The sequence below is a fragment of the Pogona vitticeps genome, chromosome 1, assembly GCF_051106095.1.
Source record: "Pogona vitticeps strain Pit_001003342236 chromosome 1, PviZW2.1, whole genome shotgun sequence".
Taxonomy (NCBI): domain Eukaryota; kingdom Metazoa; phylum Chordata; class Lepidosauria; order Squamata; family Agamidae; genus Pogona; species Pogona vitticeps.
In genome coordinates, this window is record NC_135783.1 from 120,131,090 (window position 1) to 120,137,544 (window position 6,455).

A 6,455-nucleotide genomic window follows, 5' to 3' on the forward strand; every position below is an offset into this window, starting at 1 on the left:
CAAGCAGGAAGCAAAAACTGTTGTTTTTGGAAGATCACTGTACTGGGCTTGTTTCTCACTAAGAGGATATCTACCTGGCAAAATAACTTGGCTTTATTTATTTTTTTCCTCCCACCTGCTGCTCACGGCAATTATCTTGTTCATTTAAGAATATTAAAAAATGCTGATTTGTTGGCCCACATATAGTTATAGATTTATTGAGGTTTGTCATGTGTCATTCTATTATTAGTATTATTCGAAAATACTAGACATAGTATTTGACTGGTATTATAAATAATTTTTAACCAAAACCCAGTTAAATATTGGTGTAATATGTGTGCTGTTACGGGACATGGTGGCGCTGCGGGCTAAACCACAGAAGCCTGTGCTGCAGGGTCAGAAGACCAAGCAGTTGTAAGATTGAGTGAGCTCCCGTCGCTTGTCCCAGCTCCCGCCAACCTAGCAGTTCGAAAGCATGCAAATGCAAGTAGATCAATAGGGACCACTTCGGTGGGAAGGTAATAGCGTTCTGTGTCTAAGTCGCACTGGCCATGTGACCACGGAAGATTGTCTTCGGACAAAACGCTGGCTCTATGGCTTGGAAATGGGGATGAGCACCGCCCCATAGAGTCGAACACGACTGGACAAAAATTGTCAAGGGGAACCTTTACCTTTACCTTTTTATGTATGCTGTTCCTGATATTGCTGGATTTTGCAGCTCTGATTGCGGTTATTTCATAGATCTCTAATTGGCTATAATATTTTACAATGTTCCATGGCATTGTTCCCAACACCCTGATGACTATGGGGGCCATTGAAATGTGTTTCATCCACAAGCAAATTGTTGTTGTTGTTATTGTTGTTATTGGTATGGATATTGTAATGGGTCCAAATACATCCCAATTCCAAGGAGAGAGAATGAAGGTAAATTTGCTTTGCAAATGTTTGAGTTATTAAGTAGTAAATGGCAGGATTAGATGCAGTGCAATGAAAGCAAGGCTTCAGGGGATGAGGGGGAGGAACCGCTAGGCAAGCTGGAATTATGACCAGGAAGATGATGTACTTTTGCACGTGGCCACACCTATTATGGACATGCATGAAGCATGTCTTCATAGCCCAAAGCAGAACATACCAGAATTCCAACCCAGTGAGCAAAAGGAAACCCAAAACAATTTGTGAATTCAGAAGTGGTGTGCAAAACAATAGTTTGTTACAAAACACAGTCAGTAAGTCATGTGCTTGTTAAAAGGGATACTGAAACTGAACTGAAAGTTGTTAATACCAATTTATTTTTTCTGTCCCTAATGTCAAGTACGGAAGAAATGAGTGAAGTGACCGTGGGACCAGAAGATTCTTGAGACACTACTGTGATTCAGGACCTAGAAAGCTTTAAACTGGTTTTCAAGCCTCACACCACCCTAGCTTCTATGCCTGTCCTTCTGAAACTTTGCAGAACTACGTGAAGGGTATCCCCAAAACACAGGAAGAGAAGGAGAAGCAAAACAAAACCAAACCAAACACACTTCCCCCACCATGCAAAATAACTTCCCTTCCACTTAAACTGTTTCTGCTGTCCTTTTGAAGTGTTACATGCATCTTATTTAAGAGTATATACTGTCTTTTTTTAAAGAACACTGGGCCACAAGGAACATAGGCATTTATTTTATTTTATTTTGCTCCGTATAAAAATGCTGCTGTTGAACAAAAATGTCTCCACCACTTCTTCTGAAACTTGGTATCTATAAGAAGCAACTGTGACATCATTTATTTATTTATTTATTTATTTATTTATTTATTCATTTATTTATTCATTCATTCATTCATTCATTCATTCATTCATTCATTCATTCATTCATTTATTGCTGGTTATTTAAAATTTCTTGGTAGTTTGGTTTTCATTTTAAGAGAAACACTTAAGAGGCAAGGGTAGCGTGCAGATGTCTGTACTTGCTCCTCAGCATTTCGTAATTTAAGAGTATTTTGTCCCTATAAGTCTCATCCACTTCTGACAAAGAGGAAAAAAAAGTTACAGCCATGATTTTAAGAAATCGCAGTGGTAGTCAGTGTGAAGCATGAGCTACCGGAGTCCTGCTGCTCTTTTCACGTTCAAGAATCAAGGTGAGGTGGAGTGGCTCCAAACGGATCTGAACTGAGCCAGCCATTTTCCAAAGCGATAAGCCAGGTTTTCAGCCAAATCTGGCACTCGGTGAACAAAATACGAACAGTGGTAACAAAAAGCATTGCTTTATTTCCTTTGCTTTATTTTAGTCGAGCAGAAAGCTGTTAAAACATATACTACCACTTTACAAAGACCTTCACAGCTCTTAATAAAGGATGAACACATGCTCTCTAAAATCAATCTCTTTAGATACTTCTGTGAGTGTGAAATGTTCTCTCTTTATTTCTGAGTTTTACAGCAGTTGCTTCTACTTGATTAACTGGTCCATACCATTTAACAATCTCATAGAGAGCAGCAGTTCTTTCCTCTATAATCAGGACTTGCACATTTTGTTCTTTTCCATTTAAAAGAGCTGTTCAACATGTCAGATACAAAGCATGATAGATTATTGTTACATAAAAGATCTTTTATTCCCAAGAAGTGGAGTTTTTTTTTTAAAAAAAGTCCAATCCTAGCACACAAGGCCTATTTTAAGAGTTGTGATTCAGATGCTTTTAACCAAAATTCAGATTGGCAAACGATTTAAAGAAGAATTACATTTTCTAGTGAGCCATTGCACTTTCCCCAACTTTTCTTCCTACTAAAAAAGGAGAAAGGAAAATAACGTAGCTTCCTTATATAAGAGAAGATGAGTTTTGCTGCCATTCGTGCAAAACTAAATCAGAGTCCAGAATCCTGTTGGTATTCATGTAAGATTTGTGCCACTTGCTGTGGCTAATAGCAGCTGATAGATTTTAAAGTATTCTTACGTATTTGCATGGGTCTGAATAATGAAAACAAACAAACATGAAAATGGGAGACATCAAGAGCTCTTGCCTGGAATGGTGGGGGTGGCATGCAGACAAAGTTCCCGTCAATTTCTTCTGCCTTCCTTTCCTCACCAACCCACTGGGAGCCATGCAATTGACTCAAATATGCTCAAGAAAAATATTTGTTGAAGGGAGAGTGAATGGCCAAGTTAGTAGCTTCACTGTTCCGCTGAGTAGTGTATCTAACCACTGACTTGCATGCCACATTTTCTACATCTGGAACACAGGCACAAGTGTCAAAAGTTTTTAAAAAAGAGTGCAGGAAAAATAAGAACCAGCTGCAGACCTTTAAAAAACATAATGCAAAATGGGTGGAAAGAGTTAAAATGCATCTTATTCCTTGTGCTAATGGGACCTGCCCCATTCAAATCTATTTTAAAAGACTCATGGCACCATGGCATATTGGCACTGGCATGCAATCAATGGCAGCCTAAGCGCAATGCAAAATTAGATCTCTGGCTGTCTCAGAGAAAAGGAGGGGAAAAACCTCCACTGCACATCCATCCAACTGCAAATTAAAGTGGTACAAGCAGCAGTCTAACAAACTAACACCCTTCCCTTGTCCTGCCAAGATGTGAAATGGCAGCCAATCATGGGAAAAAGGGATTCCCTAATTGGAAGTCGTGGACATACAAGGAGGCATTTCTCTCCAAATCTATTGCTATGTCTTCACTTTCCTGATAACCTTTTTCTTAAATGTCAGCTTTGGACAAAATTCTCCATGTGCAGAAGGTGTATTTCATGGGGCAAAAGAAACTTTAGCTGTTTATATTCTGGGCATAAAGGTACCACCAGTGAGCCTCAAGGTTTGATAGGTACCTATTATGTTGAAATCTGCTTCGCTAGGCTATAAAACACCAAAACCCACAGAAGTTTGTATCAGCAAAGTTTGAATATATTACACGCTGGCATGTTGTTCTTGAATTGGCCTTCTGTATTTTTAGATCACAACATCTCCAACTACTGAAACAAGTTATCTTTGTAATGAAAATGTTTCCCAATTTTGATCTGAGTGAAATGATTCTATGAACAAGTGTATAGCAAAAATGAAGTGAGATGCTGCAGAACAAGATTTTTGAAATGATGCATGTGCCTGACAACTGAACAGATGAACTATTTTCTGTTGGCCCAGCATGAGAAATACAGATAGGAATGATTAAGTGTGGGTTCAGATTTATTTATTCAGCTTTTGCACAGATGCAAACCAAGAAATAATTTTAACTAAGGTTTTTCAAGTCTGGCTGTGATTAAACTATTCTAGTTGATTCTTTATGTTTCCTGAGAAGTAACAATGTTAGCCTTCAGTCCAAAAACCCCCACACCGAAATAAATTTATTTAAATGTAGGAGTGGGTGAAAACTTTAATTGGAACACACACACGCGCGCGCGCGCGCGCGCACACACACACACACACACACACACACACACACACACACACACACACACACACACACACACACACACACACACACACACACACACACACACACACACACACACACACACACACACACACACACACACACACACACACACACACACACACACACTGCAAGCTTTCGGGGAGAAAATCCCACTTCTTCAAATTTAGAACAATCCCTACATAGATAGTGCAGAAAAATTGTAGACAAGAGTCCAAAAATTGGTAGTACATGTCTGTGAGAGCTGATGTAAGTCCTCTTGAGGCTCCTGCCTCAAGCATCCTGGCAGCATGATTTGGAATTTTATAAAGCCCTCTCTAAGAACCAGAAGGTTGCCAATTACTCTATGGCTGCCACACCGACACCCACCCACCCACACACACACCCACACACACAGCCTGCTTCAAAACTACTGTTGCTTTTTGACTGTGTTCATTCCCAAATAAATTTGCTAGCTTTAAAGGTGTCACAACATTTCTGTTTTTGTGCTTGTTTTATTCTGTGTCTGTTGTTTGTTGTTGGTGATGCCAAGTAACCACTTAAATTATTTTAATCTAATGTGAGTCAGTTCTAATTATGGTTTCTAATTAGCACATCATCATCATCATCATAATTAATAATTAATAATAATATTGAATCAACTTATGGCAGCCCTTTCCAAGATGCCTGCTCCATCTGTGCCAAATTTGTTGCTGATCCAAAATTCAGTTACAAAATTATAATTTTGGTTTGGAGTACCCTCAGTTTTTAGAACTGCCTTGTGAAATTTGTTCTGCTGCACAGTTTTCTAGGTATACCAAGCCCAGAAGTCTTTTACCATATTCTGAGGGCACCCTAAGTCTGTGTTGCTTGTAGAACGCTACACAGACTGACTCTTCTCCAAGGAGGTACAGTGTGAAATTGAATTCTCAAGCTCTGGCTTTGCAGCTGAATACATGCTTTGCAGCATGGCAAGCTTGAAGGACCATTATTATACTGTGTCCCATGCTACATTTATTCACCGGTGCTTCCTTCCTTGGTATAATCATTCTCCTTTGAGTCCACCAAGCAGCTAGTTAGTGTACATTGGAAAATGCAGAGTATGTCAGGAGGGAGGGCTTGGCAAAGACGCTTGGGCAAACACAGGCAGCCTCATGGTACGCTTCAAAGGACTGGATGAAATCTACAGGCTGCGCATTGTCCACATATACAACATTAACGTTGGATGTTACAGAGTTCCTCATTGTGTAAAAAATATTTGGGACAGCATTTTGAGCTGATTCATACAATGTTGGCTTCCCGTTGTTTCATCACATTATGTCACAATAACAGTGCAAGAATAGAATCACATGAGTGGGGAAAACACACGCCACATCCCATTTAATGTGTGTGTGTTTTAATCACACTTTTGGTGAAATGAGTTCAATGTTCCGCCCTATGTGCATTGAACCTGTCACACCTTATGACAGTTATGTAGAATGAAACAAAGTCAACTGCTTCCCCACCATTTGTAGTAACGAAGGAAGCAACCCTGCATTGCTATTTGGTTAAGCATAATTTGTTAATCCCACTGTCTTAATTCAGTTTCACACTGTGCTAAACTTATATTGAGGTTAAGGACAACCAGAGTATTTTACTTGTTAAAACCAGGGCGTTTGAAAAGTTACTGTTTCGGACTAAAATTCCCAGAATATTGCTCTCAGTGGTCATTCAGGATGCACATCTCCCCCAAAATAACTTTTCTCACTCTGTACAAAATGCATGCTGCACAGTTATATTGTTAATTCAGACAGTGTTGAGATATCAACAAGACATTTACTGTATTTTATTTCTCCATTTTCCATAATTCATTTTAGGGCTATCAGTGCATCTGCCTTCCTGGATGGGAAGGGCCATTTTGTGAATCTGAAGCCAATGAGTGTGACTCTGAGCCTTGTAAGAACAACGGCACTTGCATTGATCTCTTTAATGACTTCCGGTAAGAAGCATTCACATCATTACCAAATGTATTGGAATCGTTCAATGGTGCTTTATAACTCTTCTTTGTTCTTTATTCCTAATTTTCCTGGATTGCAAAGAATAAGCAAA

General features: G+C 39.3%; 1 long non-coding RNA gene across 1 annotated transcript in view; it reads left to right on the top strand.

Moving 5' to 3' along the window:
* LOC140707323 (uncharacterized) overlaps positions 1 to 3,209 on the top strand; it is a 56,706-nt gene extending 53,497 nt beyond the window's left edge. Inside the window, exon 3 of the long non-coding RNA XR_012087276.2 lies at positions 1,292 to 3,209. This is a non-coding gene — a long non-coding RNA (uncharacterized LOC140707323). The remainder of the gene's footprint in view (positions 1 to 1,291) is intronic.
* Positions 3,210 to 6,455: the final 3,246 nt, after the last annotated feature.